We start from the raw sequence: 18080 nt of genomic DNA on the forward strand, positions 1-18080 counted from the left end.
CTTCCACGAGATTGTAGTTTAAGTAACAGTCCTTTAGTATTTATTTTATCTTGGCCTGTTCAATATACTACTGCTGAGTTATGCAATGACACCCCCCACCACTAAGGGGCGACAGTGCGCAATGAGTGCGCGGGTTGTTTTGATTCGTGTGTGCCGGTGTGTGCACAGACGTGCTGCAGTCGAGACAGAGAACCGCCAGAAATGCAATGGAGTACGAAGGAGAAATCCAGGATCCATCCCCAACTTTTAAATCTCCAGTGTGGCAACACTTTGGTTTTCCGGTGGAAGAAAAAGATGGTAAAATATCCGCAAACAAGACACAAACCGTTTGTAAACACTGCAAAAAGATGTTGCCATATACAGGAGCTAACACGAGCTGTATGCAAAGACATTTACAGAACTACCACAAAAGCCTGAACCTGACCACGCCACCAAAAACAACCTCGAAACAACAACAGATTAGTATATATATATTTTTTGAGTTATCCACAAATGTTTGCACATTTTGTTTTGCACTTTAAAAAGAAAGCACTTTTAGTTTGTTAACCTTCTCAGCTAAAAACAATTTTATTGCAGAGAGAATTACACTCCTGTTAAGAGCTGATATTTAGAGTTAAATTTGTTAATGACGTTGCAGTCTGCTTAATAAAAAGAAAATATATTGTGAAAAATAGGTTTCATGTATTATTAAAAACGGTAGTTAAAATCTCGTCTCGTCTCGATCTCGTGAACTCAATCTCGTGAGATGTCTCGTCTCGTGGAAATTGTGTCTCGTCCCACCCCTAGCATCAAAGTATTACACAAATATGCCTAAAAATATCAACACATACAGTGTTCTCACAACTATGAAAACGTGCCAAGACTATGCAGAAACCTCTTTCATCAACTAAAGCCAGTGAATATTATGGATCTGAACACTATAACTGAATAATGGGGATGAAAAAATATGAACACTTCTATGAGAGTATTAAATCACAGTTACACATGGTCACAACTGTTTGTTGTGTAACTGAACACACCAAATTGAAATGCAACCTTTCCCTACAAACAGAAGGAAATATGTTTGGAGAAAACAAACTCCTGCCAAACCATGACAAAATCAGTGTAAAAGCACTTCAAATTGTGGTTTTCAGGAACATTTGTTGAGTCTCGTCGAGCATTAAAATGAGGCCCAACAACCGAAAGAGACACATTTTTTAAATGCATTATGTGCAAACACCATTGTTTTTTCACAGTATGGCACTAGGCCGTTTGTTGGCCCAGAGGAGGAATCCATCGTAGTGTATCGTTACTGTGAGGTTTGAAGTTTGCTATACAGATTATAGACTTTGGGGGACATCTTATGCTGATCAAGCTGCATCAGGATTTTTTGGAGTACTTCAAAAGTGAAGCGAAGGGGTTTTGGATAAGCTAGGTTTAGTGCATAAATCAAACCTAAAAGCATGGCACAAGCTGAGGCAACCGAAGTCAGTTCATGCAGTACTTCCGTGCCGTCAATGACGATGCCATTGTCTTCAGGTGGCTCCTGAAGTCCTTCCCCCTCCTTCCGAATGACAAACACTGCCATGGTGAACTGCTCCAGCTCCCTCTGAGTATCATCTGTTCCAGAGTGCTACAGAAGGGTACAGGACACAAACACAAATCATCATTTGCCTCACTTCTTACTGTGATGAAACTTCTGGGTGATATCACATTATCTGTGTTATGTGCTGGGCTATTTCTTGACTGGGTGTCATCACACACCACAACCTGCAGAGAGAGGTGAAACTATTCCTTTGAACTTGCATAATCAAATAAGCCAGGCAAAAATCCTTTTTATTTAAAAAAAAAAAATATATATATATATATATACACACACACACACACACACACACACACACACACACACACACAACACACACACACACACACACACACACACACACACTTGATCCAATATGTTGTGCATTGGTGCTGGCAATTACATTATATCCAATATGGCCATGATAATAAAAACAACAGTTGAGAAAATCTCTCTTTTATAGAACATTAAATCTAGAATATTTTGTGTCCGTTTGACAGATGTACTGTCATGCAAATAACTGTTGAAACTTACAAGATATTCCTTGATGAGGTCATTTACATCTTCTCCCATGAAGATGGTGAGGGCTTTCAGCACACATTCCCTCCGAAGATTAATGTCCACAGTCTAGAACAACAAACGATTAATTTTATTGTTCTAAATTTCATAAGACAGACATCCTTACTCTTATAGCTTAACTCTTGCACTTTATTCAAAAACAGTCATTTACAAGCCCAGAGATTCATTACAGAAAAAAGGGATGAGCTCAGTGTAGTGTTTGAGTCGCTAAAAACATTCATGCATATGAAAGCCATGATCAGCACTGGCCTGCCCATATTAATGTATTTATGAAGACTACAGATACATTGTGACAGCCCTCTTAGTTATGAAGGGTTTCGTTTGATGGTGCAGATCTACCTGGTCCAAAGTGTCCATGATATCTGAAGTCTTTTGGCGTGTTGCTCCTCCTTTGGCACGGATGACTTTGATCAGCTGACTTGAGTGCATGTCTAACTGTGCCATGAACTTCTCCTCAAGAGGAACAGCCGTGATCCTCTGGAACTCTGTATTAATCTAAAAACAAAACACAAATGACAGTAGATATTGTATTATGGAAAAAAGTTACTGGTCTCATCCTGTATACAAACTCAGAATACACATGAAGTACAACACTGGAGAAACCAAGAGATGGGCTTTACTGGTGAAACCTGAGTTACACTGGACATATATAAAAGAGAAAAACGCAGAGTAGGGTTCAGAAATATTACAATACATCGATATGGTGATATGAGACTAGATGTCATCTTAGGTTTTGGATAATGAACAAAATCGTGATGTGACATTTTTGCCATATTGCCCACCCCTAACACAAAGCAAAGAATTTTTTTGGGCTTACTTACCTTTACTGTTGATGAAGTTAAAGCAGGTGCAGGTTCACAGATAAAATGAGCTGCCTGTCACGCCTCCACACAGGGCTGTCACTCCTGAGGTAGTACAATACAGCAGATCAGGTGGGGGGAGCAGTCACACTGGACACCACGCCAAAAGTTGTGAAACCGATCAAGGTCCCAACCAGAGGCCATGTAATCCTGTTGACAGGAAGCTCTGGAGTACAGAAGTCCTGAGGGTTAAAGATATGTAGTTAGTTTGCGCAATCATATTATGATAGAGTGTCTTTCATGATGTTTACAGTGTTCATCTGCATCTATGTACTTAAACAAATGAAATATATGTATTCAGACTCATACTGGAAGTGTGCTGGGCCAACAAAAAATCTGACAGCTCTATTTTCAGAGTTAAATAGTGTTATACTTTTTTCTATAATTTCAAATTTTGACTTATAGACATTTGTCCTCCATTCTACAAAGACTGAGTTGTGCTGATTATACCAGTGTGATTGTGTATGACGTGTTTATCCATTTGTTTGTTCATGTTTTTAATTGCAAAACTGCACATTAAACGTTGGTACAGTTCGTGCTGAAACAGGCCTGTAAACAATCACCTGCATTTCACTATTATTGTAACTGTTGACATGACTTTTATTTTTTCGGAGGGACAGAGCTGGCACAACACGAAGCTGGGACACAATTCACACAGCAAACAGTCATCACTACTGCCTCCATGTGCAGCGTAAATACGACAGCAGCCCTGTCACCGAGACACCGCACACCATATACTCCCTCTCCCTCACCACAACCGATCGGTGTGTACGTGCGCCGCACGCACCCTCTGTCCTCTCCCTCTTAACGTTGGGTATATTGAAAACGACGCAGGCGGCAGTAAATTCACGCATCCTGGAAGCACCACAGTTAAAACATAATCAACCTTCCCTCCCACATTACCTGTGGCCATGAGGACAATCCAAAAGCGTGACCGCATGAACTGCGCGCGCCGACAGGCATGCGAACCAACACTCATGTATAAATGGGCGCGCCCGAAGTCGTCTCAAGAGAAACGAGGGCCCAGCTTGCTGCTATAAAGAGCTAATGTTACGGAATAACTACACTTAAGTCAACGCCAATACGCTGCATGAATACACAACATTAAGCTACGATAATAAACCAAGAGAGTCCCGCCCGCAAACTACTAACTGACCTGTCCAAGTTCAAACTACCAATTGGTGTGATAATGAACAGCTCAAGGAAAGCCCCGCTAGCAGAATGCTAGCGGTAGCTAACACAGCAGCAGGGTACAGCTAATTTACTGACCCGCTAAAGTATCACTGGAGTATAAATTTTCTCGATATCACACATCAGTGAATTGAACATGAATCTATAACAATAGATTTTTAACAAAACCAGCAAACTGTATTGAAATTGTGCTAATGTAAAACTTGCTAATGTCCGCAGGACTGAAAGATAGCCGGTTTGGCTCGGTCAGTTTACTAAAAACTTAACAAATTCACCAATACAGTTGGGCCATTTATATACAACATATTAAAGGATTTATTTTACCTTTGACTTACCTTCAGACACGACGGAAAAGTAGTAATCCTTTGCTGTTGAGAAACTGGCGCAACTGCAAGTAGAACATTCTGGAGAAGGCGGAGACGTCATGACGTCAGACGCACAGCATCATGAGAAACCTAATTGGTTCGTGTTGACTCAAATGAGAATAGCAGGTTAAATGTGTACTGAGGGAACAACATGTAATTCCAATTTGATAAATTTCACAAATGTAAATTGTCTTCACGAAAGCAGAAATCTAAATGTAACTCACTCAGAATTTTACATTACTTCAACTACTGCTGAAATACACATGTTGATGCTGTGCAAAACTGGAATCCACAAAAATGCTATTTTTTTGTTTACCCACAGATGACAGGGCCCAGTTGTGCCTAGTAGAGGATTTAGTTTTTTTTTTAATCCTCCATGCACATAAACCACATTTACATTCTTACTGGTACACAAACAAACGTAAATTATGCAGCTTGCAAACACCTCAAGTGCTGATAACAATTAGTAGTCAGTATTGGTGTCTGTGTGTTGTTGGTTGATATGTAAAGAGAAACGAGTAAGCAAATGTTACTCACGCTGACTTTCATTAAAGAATATAAGTATAATTTTGAGGAAAAAAGGTACACTACTGTTCAAAAGTTTGGGGTCACCCAGAAAATTTAAAATGTTTTCCATGAAAACTCACTTTTATTCATGTGCTAACATAACTGCACAAGGGTTTTCTAATCATTAGTTAGCCCTTTAACCCAATTAGCTAACACAGTGTAGCATTAGAACACAGGAGTGATGGTTGCTGGAAATGTTCCTCTGTACCCCTATGGAGATATTCCATTAAAAATCAGCCGTTTCCAGCTACAACAGTCATTAACCACATTAACAATGTCTAGACTGGATTTATGACTCGTTTAATGTTATTTTGATTGAAAAAACTGCTTTTCTTTCAAAAATAAGGACTTTTCTAAGTGACCCCAAATTTTTGAACGGTAGTGTATATATTTCTCACATCTCATTAATAATGATATTTGAGACTTCCATGCCAAGAGTGTCGATCATCTACCTTTTGGTCTTTAGTTAAAGTAAGAGTTAAACCATATTCCTTCATAAGAGAATGAAAAATGTGTGCACTTAAAGTGTTTTTGTATGTGAAATGGTGAGACAAAACTTATATTCATATTTCAGATAGCAAAGCAAAAGAGTAAAATTATGCCTTGGTATTTTGGGTTTGCACTGTTGGAGTTCATAACAAAGATCTGTGGAGGAGAAGAGACGACGCTCCAAATGATTGACAGGTTCTTAATTATCCAAGAGAGGAATTTAATTTTGTAGCTGCTGCGGCTCCGGTTTGGCATTAATCACACAGAGGTTGCTCTCCTTGATGGTCCTTGGCAGCCACTGCATTTATCAAATTGTACATCCTGTATACTCAGTGTATTGGACCCTGCAGATTGTATCTGACCATATTACATATATGTCTGCCTCCTGCACGCAGGGATTGTATGGATCGCCTCAGTGATAGTGGGTTCACCAATGCTGTTTGTACAGCAGCTAAAGGTAAGTGCCTTTCAGAGCAATGACAAAATTGCTTTCTATAGCCTCCTTCAGCTGTGACTGCACAGCATAAAAACCACATTCATGATACGAGTGAATGTCAGAAGCTTGATTCAGCTCCAGAGAGCTTAGAATTATTTGATTATATGATGTTTTCTTTTCAAAGCTGAGTGTGTGTGCCGAACAGTGATTTTTGTGTACTGCAACACCCTTACCTCTTCCTGTGTAATTCGGTAGCATTTGCCATTTATTGTCCTCTTGCACTGCTGTGACTGACACTTTGTTTTTTGCTCCATAGGACCAGACCTGCTGGGATCTGTACAGATGTCTCGATGAGGGTGGGAGTGGTTTCAGTAAAGGAGAGCTGGATCAGTCTACAAACACATTGTTGTAACCAGTGTGGGAAAGCTTTCAGGCAGTCAAGTTATTTGAAACGCCATATGCTCATCCACACTGAAGAAATTAGTTTTTTACTGTGATATTTCCTCATGTTTGACAAAGTGGTTATTATCTTAACTGTGAAATAAAAGCCCTCCTTAAACATTATTTAATCTAGTCTCTTTTTCAAAAGAGGCCTGAGAACAACAGACATTCCAATAAACTACCCTTAGTTAGTAAACTGAAACTAAATCAATCGTATTTTTAACTATTATAACCAAACCTCCACTGCCATATTAGAACAGGATATGCTTTTATTTCTAAAACATTGCCAATGATTTTGACAAATCATTCTGTGGTTTTATTTGAGAAAGTTGTTGCCCCAGCATTGTCCTACAGGGGGCAGTAAAACTACATTTGTCTTCCATGTGTCACCATTTGCTTGCATATTTCATAAACATCACAATCACTAATTTCCAACACTATACTGATGATATTTTCCTGGTTTTCTTAGCTGGCAGGAGATGAATTTTTGCATCCCTACCCTGATTGTCATTATCGAGGCTCGCTTTTTTCCCTAACATTCTCCCACAACGGGAGTATTTGACCTTTAAAGTCACGGTTTCTTCTACTGACCGGCACCTTTGTGATTAATCCTTGCAGCTCTACTGCATGATCTACTGTTTGCTTTACCCCGTTAGTCATTCTCTACTAACACTGCAGTTTCTGCTGCTGCTGGTTTTCAACAAATTCCAGGAGAAGAACATACATTACTCCCATTCACGTCTCCCTGTGATTTACTATTGATTTAGCTGATTTAGCTTTAAAGCACAGCATGCTCCCCTTCTGTCTTCCGTTAGGCTCTGCTAAGCCTCCTGCTGCTGAAGCTTCTTACCTGAGCATTGGTTTGGAAAAATAAGTAAATAAAGTCCAAGGATTCACCTATGTGGGCCCCTCAAAATTTTTCATTATCACTCCCTGTTTTACCTCTGCTATTTTTTTCGTCATGATTTTTGACGGTTTATTCAGTGTTATTGTATAACTTTGTTTTTCAAAGCGGTGTCAATGTTTTAAAGCTTTATACCCATGGGAGATGACTTTTAATATGTGTTTTTCATCCCACCAAACAGAGGTGGGATATTTGTATGCATTGCACTTATCAGCCAGGAATAGAGCTAAAGATGAAATAACCCAGGTTTGACTCCTCTGTCAGTAAAAAGTATTTTTCTGTACAAACTGTCTCTTAATGTTAAATGAATGCATTTAACTTGCATATGAACTGTTCCATCAGTCGCTTTGGTTTGACATCAAACAAACAGTTTATTGCCATTTCAAAATGAATGCATCCCTTTCCATTTGACAAACAAAGGAAGTTTTTCTCTCAGCAAAATATAGGCTTTGTTATAATAATAATAATAATAATAATAATAATAATAATAATAATAATAATAATAATAATAATAATAATAATGATCAACCCAAGAGCTGAATAACAGGTGGAGAAGGATTTAACAATGCAGAAAAATCTACAAAAAGAAACAAAAACAAAAAAACCAAGGAGGACAAGCACAAATTCTTTGGACTTGCTTGGTAACCAACTACAGAGCAGGTGGTGGGATAGTAGGCTGAAGCCTGGAGGCTGAAATCACCAAAATGTGGGCAGAAAAAAACACATGCGCCGAAAGCTATCCAGACCTTGCGACGGGGACATGCTTAACGTAATTCAAAAAACTAACAAAAACAAGGAGTGAGCTAGAATAACAGAAATGTTAGCATGCTATTCTAATGTAGCAAGCTACAGGACCGATTCAGGGCATTAACTTACTGTTTACATGCTGCCAACAACATGGACTGCACTCACATTTTGCTGAATGATTTTGTGGAGGTTGATCAGAACAATTTGATGCCTCATCTCATTTCCCAGTTTGTACGTCCGCAATCTGAGGAGTCAAGGCAACAGGCATTTCATTTAAATGAGACATCTTTGCCCTGGAGCTGTTGTTTTAATGTGGCATCAGTTAAACACAACGCAGCTGCATCATCTGTCTATTGTTTTGCTATAATATACCCCTGTTATACATTCTACTATTTTAAGATCCCTGTCAGGAGCAGAAAAGTGTTCATGATAACTTACAATACATAATTACTCATAATTCAATTCACAATGTGGCAACATGTAACAAGAACGTACAGATGATATCCTTTCATTATTTAGCAAACACTGGCGGTGAAGGATAAAAGGCATAACATACAAAAGAGTACTATACAAACAAAGAGTGACAAGTATTCTGGTGAGATGAGCCTAGAGCCAGAAGTAGTGTGCATGATAACTGTCTTCCATTCAGTTAAGTGTTGGGTTGAATATGAAAAGGCTGTTGTAGGAGTATGTTTTGTTCAGCTTATTAAAACTCCTCTTGGTCAAACACACATCCAGCTCTCACGCTTTTCTGCCTATTTCTTGCATTGTTTTAATTCCTGATTCCATTTGAATATAAAGATAACAGCACGATCTCTAGGTTTAAACTAATCTACACTGATGTCCAGGCAGTAGTCTGTGTTTTTTAGCCATGCATTCAATATGATTCTATGGATTAAAATGTTGCTCTTTCAGTCGCTCCATTTTGGTCTTGTCTGAAATCCCATTGGATAGATTGTCCAGTGAAATTTTGTAAAAGCATTTATGGTTCCCAGAGGATGATTCCAAAAAACTGTGGTGATTCTTTGTGCCAACAGTAGTTTGGAAAATTGGCCTCTGAATGAAATAAGCTTGGGCAAACCTAAGCTTCCATGTAGCTCCATTATCAAAGCAAAATGTGAATTTCTCAAATACTTATATGTTAAGAACTTTGAGTGTTTTGACAAAAATATGGCAAATTATGAGGACAAAAATATTTTAAATCTGAATACAAACTGGCACTGTATTGAACCATCAAAAACAAATGTAGAAAATACATGATCTGTCATTTCTGGGACACGCTAACAACCATGAGAAATGTCAGGGTAAGCTTGTTATCATGCTGATGTTAGTATGTACAGTAGTGAAAAAAAGCTTACATACACTTGTAAAGACCGTGCATATTGTGGCAATCTTGAATTTTCAGTGACTGCTATAGCTCTTAATTTTCTATGCTGGAATGAACGAAACACGCGTCTTTGTCCCAAAAAACATTCGTGCATGTTGGTTCTTGTGGATGATTATCTCCACATTCTTCGGGAAAACCTCAAATCATCAGCCAGAAGGAGTCTTGGATGGAGTTAAGTGATCCAACAAGACAATGACCAAAAACATGGTAAAGGAATGGTTAAATCGGGCAAGAATTAAGGTTTTAGACTGGTTTTAACTCCTGACTTTAACCCCATTGAGAACCTGTGGACTGTGCTGAAGAAACAAGTCTGTGTGAGTCAACAAATTTAGTTGGACTGCACCGATTCTGTCAAGATGGGTGGTCAAGGACACAGCCAGAAACTTGGAGATGGCTACTGAAAGCATCTAGTTGAGGTGAAAATGACCAAGGGATGTTTAACCAAATATTACCATTGCTGTTTGCACATTCTTTTTGAAGCAGTGGATTTTGTCATATTTCCAAAGTACCTGTCATCGATGAAAAAACAACATGCATGATTGTTTTTTGTGACAGAGTGTGTTTTAATGATTCCATGACAATAAATTCAGAGTTACGGGAGTCACTGGAAACTCAGGACCACCATGACATACGTGTTCTTTGCAAGTCTATGTAAATCTTTGTTCACAAATGTAGTTTGTATTCATGGTGCAATGCAATGCATAGCCCCGAGAGCTATGAGTGTTGCTGAAGAAGAACTGGTATCTGTCTGTACATATACAGCGAGACTTAATGAAGAGTGTCTGCAGTGGGTGGGCGGCTGACTTCCACCAAAGATAGGCAGAGTCGTGAAAACTCAGCAGTGTAGGCCGGTGGGGTGGCGATTAACGGCAGCTCTGAAGTTACCGAGATGGCAATCATGCAATGAAGTAGATAAAAAAGAGGAGAATGGAGCTGCTGTTTGTACAGATTGGTGGTCAGAAGCAGTGTGAATATGTTTTTAAATCCAGAAAAAGGGGTTAAAAAAAATCTTCTTCTGCATTTTTATCATCTACTTTGAATAGAACGTCTGATGAGTAATCAGTAATGTATTCTACATCTATTTAATAGATGTATTTTTGTATATTTTAATATAATGTATTTTCCTTTCACTGTGTAAGAATGACTGAGCTGAGCCAGAAAACAGTCCTTGAAGGAGGGCTGAAAAACAAAAGCAAGAAATTCTCTTGAAATGGAATTGCAGATGGAATGACCTGCTTAGCCTGCTGGAACTGGTCATGTGGAGGGAAATGAATGGATGGATGAATGTGTCAGCATTGAAGAACGGTCTATGTGCACCTATTGCTATTCTGCTGTGGGTGGAAATACGTCCCGGTTTCTTTGTATGTCTTTACCCCTGTCAGTCAAAATCATATTAGGCATGCAGCAATGGTGTCCCTGCAAAATCACCTCTGAGGGAATTTGTTTTGGTGGAACATTTGTGCATATAGAAGTGAGCACCTTCATTAAAATGGCTAATTCACTGAAAGAACCAAGCGGACCTGCCTGCCATTTTCAGCACGGTGACTAGCACTGTGATTGTTGCTTTTTCCAAAGTAAATGGGAAAACAGTAACGCTCGAATAGCAAAAGGGGAAAAGAATATTACATGAAATGCTGCTGGAAATGGCAGGCACCTACCTGCAACAGCACATTTGGTGAGTCAGACTAAAAATGTGTTAAGAACATGTCCAATGTTCAGGATTCTTTTTTTTTTAAAGGCTTTTTGCTGTCTAAAATGGGGAGGAAGTAGCTCAAGGGACATTCAGATTTGTTAATGAAGAGTTATTGGAGTCTTAATTCATTCTGTTTTGTTAATGAAATGAGTAAGAAACCACATTGTCAGAGATTTGAGAACTGATAGGACTGATTATAGAGTTGAATCTATGAAATCAAGTCTTTCAATACTCAGCCTTGTTTTATCATCCTGTTTAATAAAGCTTTAACTCTGTTGTTTTTAGACTTCCATAGTAAATGACTGATTAAGTGTTTCACCTTTTTCTCCTGCTGTTTTTTTTCTTCTTTGCATTTAGCCACACTTTAATCTGTGATTAAAACTTTCTACTGTGTCTCTCTGCTTCCTGAATCTTCCACCTGCCTGCAGTCTGATTGCAGCAATGAGAATCAGCTGCCGTAATTGGCTCACACCAGTCACCTGTTTGCAATTCCACCTCCCAGCATATAAGCCAGCTCTGTCATTCACTCTCTGCTCCACCATGAGCTCTGATGGCCTGCATCAACTCGTGACCACCGGAGCTTCTTGGACACGACTCTGCCCTTGTACCCCTGCCGGTTCCTGTATGGGTTTCCTACCTACCCCTTCAGCTGAGTTTCTTCCCGTTGTAAGTATCCGGTTTTGATGGATTAGTTTAGGTTATTCATTTATGGTTTTCTTAAATTTCCCCTCTGTTGTTAGTTTAGAGTCTTTGTTGAATTTTGTAGTCTTGTCTGTTTTCCTAATCAGATTTTGCTTGTCTGCTTTCAGCCCTTCCTCCCTGAATCTTCCACCTGCCTTCAGTCTGATTGCAGCAATGAGAATCAGCTGCCGTAATTGGCTCACACCAGTCACCTGTTTGCAATTCCACCTCCCAGCATATAAGCCAGCTCTGTCATTCACTCCCTGCTCCACCATGGAGTCGCATATCCTGCGTCGACTCGTGACCACCAGAGCTTCTTGGACACGACTCTGCCCTTGTACCCCTGCCGGTTCCTGTATGGGTTTCCTACCTACCCCTTCAGCTGAGTTTCTTCCCGTTGTAAGTATCCGGTTTTGATGGATTAGTTTAGGTTATTCATTTATGGTTTTCTTAAATTTCCCCTCTGTTGTTAGTTTAGAGTCTTTGTTGAATTTTGTAGTCTTGTCTGTTTTCCTAATCAGATTTTGCTTGTCTGCTTTCAGCCCTTCCTCCCTGACTGTTCCACCTGCCTGCAGTCTGATTGCAGCAATGAGAATCAGCTGCCGTAATTGGCTCACACCAGTCACCTGTTTGCAATTCCACCTCCCAGCATATAAGCCAGCTCTGTCATTCCCTCCCTGCTCCACCATGGACGTGCACATCCTGCGTCGACTCGTGACCACCAGAGCTTCTTGGACACGACTCTGCCCTTGTACCCCTGCCGGTTCCTGTTTGGGTTTCCTACCTACCCCTTCAGCTGAGTTTCTTCCCGTTGTAAGTATCCGGTTTTGATGGATTAGTTTAGGTTATTCATTTATGGTTTTCTTAAATTTCCCCTCTGTTGTTAGTTTAGAGTCTTTGTTGAATTTTGTAGTCTTGTCTGTTTTCCTAATCAGATTTTGCTTGTCTGCTTTCAGCCCTTCCTCCCTGAATCTTCCACCTGCCTGCAGTCTGATTGCAGCAATGAGAATCAGCTGCCGTAATTGGCTCACACCAGTCACCTGTTTGCAATTCCACCTCCCAGCATATAAGCCAGCTCTGTCATTCCCTCCCTGCTCCACCATGGAGTCGCACATCCTGCGTCGACTCGTGACCACCAGAGCTTCTTGGACACGACTCTGCCCTTGTACCCCTGCCGGTTCCTGTATGGGTTTCCTACCTACCCCTTCAGCTGAGTTTCTTCCCGTTGTAAGTATCCGGTTTTGATGGATTAGTTTAGGTTATTCATTTATGGTTTTCTTAAATTTCCCCTCTGTTGTTAGTTTAGAGTCTTTGTTGAATTTTGTAGTCTTGTCTGTTTTCCTAATCAGATTTTGCTTGTCTGCTTTCAGCCCTTCCTCCCTGAATCTTCCACCTGCCTGCAGTCTGATTGCAGCAATGAGAATCAGCTGCCGTAATTGGCTCACACCAGTCACCTGTTTGCAATTCCACCTCCCAGCATATAAGCCAGCTCTGTCATTCCCTCCCTGCTCCACCATGGACGTGCACATCCTGCGTCGACTCGTGACCACCAGAGCTTCTTGGACACGACTCTGCCCTTGTACCCCTGCCGGTTCCTGTTTGGGTTTCCTACCTACCCCTTCAGCTGAGTTTCTTCCCGTTGTAAGTATCCGGTTTTGATGGATTAGTTTAGGTTATTCATTTATGGTTTTCTTAAATTTCCCCTCTGTTGTTAGTTTAGAGTCTTTGTTGAATTTTGTAGTCTTGTCTGTTTTCCTAATCAGATTTTGCTTGTCTGCTTTCAGCCCTTCCTCCCTGAATCTTCCACCTGCCTGCAGTCTGATTGCAGCAATGAGAATCAGCTGCCGTAATTGGCTCACACCAGTCACCTGTTTGCAATTCCACCTCCCAGCATATAAGCCAGCTCTGTCATTCCCTCCCTGCTCCACCATGGACGTGCACATCCTGCGTCGACTCGTGACCACCAGAGCTTCTTGGACACGACTCTGCCCTTGTACCCCTGCCGGTTCCTGTTTGGGTTTCCTACCTACCCCTTCAGCTGAGTTTCTTCCCGTTGTAAGTATCCGGTTTTGATGGATTAGTTTAGGTTATTCATTTATGGTTTTCTTAAATTTCCCCTCTGTTGTTAGTTTAGAGTCTTTGTTGAATTTTGTAGTCTTGTCTGTTTTCCTAATCAGATTTTGCTTGTCTGCTTTCAGCCCTTCCTCCCTGAATCTTCCACCTGCCTGCAGTCTGATTGCAGCAATGAGAATCAGCTGCCGTAATTGGCTCACACCAGTCACCTGTTTGCAATTCCACCTCCCAGCATATAAGCCAGCTCTGTCATTCCCTCCCTGCTCCACCATGGACGTGCACATCCTGCGTCGACTCGTGACCACCAGAGCTTCTTGGACACGACTCTGCCCTTGTACCCCTGCCGGTTCCTGTTTGGGTTTCCTACCTACCCCTTCAGCTGAGTTTCTTCCCGTTGTAAGTATCCGGTTTTGATGGATTAGTTTAGGTTATTCATTTATGGTTTTCTTAAATTTCCCCTCTGTTGTTAGTTTAGAGTCTTTGTTGAATTTTGTAGTCTTGTCTGTTTTCCTAATCAGATTTTGCTTGTCTGCTTTCAGCCCTTCCTCCCTGAATCTTCCACCTGCCTGCAGTCTGATTGCAGCAATGAGAATCAGCTGCCGTAATTGGCTCACACCAGTCACCTGTTTGCAATTCCACCTCCCAGCATATAAGCCAGCTCTGTCATTCCCTCCCTGCTCCACCATGGACGTGCACATCCTGCGTCGACTCGTGACCACCAGAGCTTCTTGGACACGACTCTGCCCTTGTACCCCTGCCGGTTCCTGTATGGGTTTCCTACCTACCCCTTCAGCTGAGTTTCTTCCCGTTGTAAGTATCCGGTTTTGATGGATTAGTTTAGGTTATTCATTTATGGTTTTCTTAAATTTCCCCTCTGTTGTTAGTTTAGAGTCTTTGTTGAATTTTGTAGTCTTGTCTGTTTTCCTAATCAGATTTTGCTTGTCTGCTTTCAGCCCTTCCTCCCTGAATCTTCCACCTGCCTGCAGTCTGATTGCAGCAATGAGAATCAGCTGCCGTAATTGGCTCACACCAGTCACCTGTTTGCAATTCCACCTCCCAGCATATAAGCCAGCTCTGTCATTCCCTCCCTGCTCCACCATGGACGTGCACATCCTGCGTCGACTCGTGACCACCAGAGCTTCTTGGACACGACTCTGCCCTTGTACCCCTGCCGGTTCCTGTTTGGGTTTCCTACCTACCCCTTCAGCTGAGTTTCTTCCCGTTGTAAGTATCCGGTTTTGATGGATTAGTTTAGGTTATTCATTTATGGTTTTCTTAAATTTCCCCTCTGTTGTTAGTTTAGAGTCTTTGTTGAATTTTGTAGTCTTGTCTGTTTTCCTAATCAGATTTTGCTTGTCTGCTTTCAGCCCTTCCTCCCTGAATCTTCCACCTGCCTGCAGTCTGATTGCAGCAATGAGAATCAGCTGCCGTAATTGGCTCACACCAGTCACCTGTTTGCAATTCCACCTCCCAGCATATAAGCCAGCTCTGTCATTCCCTCCCTGCTCCACCATGGAGTCGCACATCCTGCGTCGACTCGTGACCACCAGAGCTTCTTGGACACGACTCTGCCCTTGTACCCCTGCCGGTTCCTGTATGGGTTTCCTACCTACCCCTTCAGCTGAGTTTCTTCCCGTGGTAAGTATCCAGTTTTGATGGATTAGTTTAGGTTATTCATGTATAAATCCTCATAAACGTTTAAAACCCACACAGGTGAATTTCCTCATGGATAAAATGCAGTGCTTCATATATATGCCCTAGTGTGTGGCTTTCAGCTTTCTATACTTCAACACATTTTTTTTGATGTTTTCCTCCCCCAGACCATCTGCTACAAAGCATTACCGGGTAACAAATACACCTGATGAAGATCAGAAATATTCAAGCAGAAACCTTCAGCTTCCACGAAGGTGGAAATCATTCTGCCATGAAGACCTAACAACCTTCAAAGACAATCTGAAAATGGGTAAGAAATGAAAGCACACACCGTTTAGTCTAGACCATCATTTGTGCTGACATCTGTGCTTTTAGATTCCATCAAGACGGGGGAAAAAAAAAAAAAACTGATAAAAGTGTAGTCTGCGTAAAATACATCACCTGCTTAAGCGTGACTGGCTGGATTTTGAACTGACCTACTGATAAATGTTTCAAAGGTGACACGGACCTTCCTGGAGGATGTTGCACAAGGAGTTTTGTCAATGTTGCCACATTCTGGTGTCGACTCCATTCCACTTGACTCCATTCCACTCTACTCCATTTGACTGCATTGATTGCCTTTGGTATTTATAGATTATTGTGAGAAATTGCAAGAATTGATTCTTTTTTTTATGTTTTGTACAAGTTTGTTGTCAATAAAAACAAAAACCTTTATTGAAAAAATTGTTTGGATTGTAAACTATTGTCACAGGAAGAACCTCAGTCACTGTAACTTGATGCTCTGTTATTGTTGCAGGAAGAACGTCAGGCGCTGCAACTTGGTTCTCTGTTATTGTTGCAGGAAGAATGTCAGGTGCTGCTACTTGGCTCTCTGTTGTTGTTGCAGGAAGAATGTCAGTCGCTGCAAGTTGTTGCTCTGTTATTGTTGCAGGAAGAAGCGCTGCGTCACTCTGCGAAGCGCTGCGTCACTCTGCGAAGCGCTGCGTCACTCTGCGAAGCGCTGCGTCACTCTGCGAAGCGCTGCGTCAACTCAACTCAACTCAACTCAACTCAACTCAACTCAACTCAACTCAACTCAACTCAACTCAACTCAACTCAACTCAACTCAACTCAACTCAACTCAACTCAACTCAACTCAACTCAACTCAACTCAACTCAACTCAACTCAACTCAACTCAACTCAACTCAACTCAACTCAACTCAACTCAACTCAACTCAACTCAACTCAACTCAACTCAACTCAACTCAACTCAACTCAACTCAACTCAACTCAACTCAACTCAACTCAACTCAACTCAACTCAACTCAACTCAACTCAACTCAACTCAACTCAACTCAACTCAACTCAACTCAACTCAACTCAACTCAACTCAACTCAACTCAACTCAACTCAACTCAACTCAACTCAACTCAACTCAACTCAACTCAACTCAACTCAACTCAACTCAACTCAACTCAACTCAACTCAACTCAACTCAACTCAACTCAACTCAACTCAACTCAACTCAACTCAACTCAACTCAACTCAACTCAACTCAACTCAACTCAACTCAACTCAACTCAACTCAACTCAACTCAACTCAACTCAACTCAACTCAACTCAACTCAACTCAACTCAACTCAACTCAACTCAACTCAACTCAACTCAACTCAACTCAACTCAACTCAACTCAACTCAACTCAACTCAACTCAACTCAACTCAACTCAACTCAACTCAACTCAACTCAACTCAACTCAACTCAACTCAACTCAACTCAACTCAACTCAACTCAACTCAACTCAACTCAACTCAACTCAACTCAACTCAACTCAACTCAACTCAACTCAACTCAACTCAACTCAACTCAACTCAACTCAACTCAACTCAACTCAACTCAACTCAACTCAACTCAACTCAACTCAACTCAACTCAACTCAACTCAACTCAACTCAACTCAACTCAACTCAACTCAACTCAACTCAACTCAACTCAACTCAACTCAACTCAACTCAACTCAACTCAACTCAACTCAACTCAACTCAACTCAACTCAACTCAACTCAACTCAACTCAACTCAACTCAACTCAACTCAACTCAACTCAACTCAACTCAACTCAACTCAACTCAACTCAACTCAACTCAACTCAACTCAACTCAACTCAACTCAACTCAACTCAACTCAACTCAACTCAACTCAACTCAACTCAACTCAACTCAACTCAACTCAACTCAACTCAACTCAACTCAACTCAACTCAACTCACTCAACTCAACTCAACTCAACTCAACTCAACTCAACTCAACTCAACTCAACTCAACTCAACTCAACTCAACTCAACTCAACTCAACTCAACTCAACTCAACTCAACTCAACTCAACTCAACTCAACTCAACTCAACTCAACTCAACTCAACTCAACTCAACTCAACTCAACTCAACTCAACTCAACTCAACTCAACTCAACTCTGACGTA

General features: G+C 41.0%; 2 long non-coding RNA genes across 2 annotated transcripts; both read left to right on the forward strand.

Annotated features, from left to right (window-relative positions):
* The first annotated feature begins 5599 nt into the window (after positions 1-5599).
* On the forward strand, positions 5600-8871 carry LOC129349447 (uncharacterized). The gene is made up of 2 exons (XR_008602454.1): positions 5600-6069; positions 6365-8871. It is a non-coding gene; the product is annotated as an uncharacterized LOC129349447 (long non-coding RNA).
* A 6476-nt stretch (positions 8872-15347) lies between these two features.
* LOC129349446 (uncharacterized) lies at positions 15348-16542 on the forward strand. Its single transcript, XR_008602453.1, has 3 exons — positions 15348-15612; positions 15795-15937; positions 16125-16542. It is a non-coding gene; the product is annotated as an uncharacterized LOC129349446 (long non-coding RNA).
* The last annotated feature ends 1538 nt before the right edge of the window (positions 16543-18080 follow it).

This window comes from Amphiprion ocellaris, chromosome 8 (assembly GCF_022539595.1).
Source record: "Amphiprion ocellaris isolate individual 3 ecotype Okinawa chromosome 8, ASM2253959v1, whole genome shotgun sequence".
Lineage (NCBI taxonomy): Eukaryota > Metazoa > Chordata > Actinopteri > Pomacentridae > Amphiprion > Amphiprion ocellaris.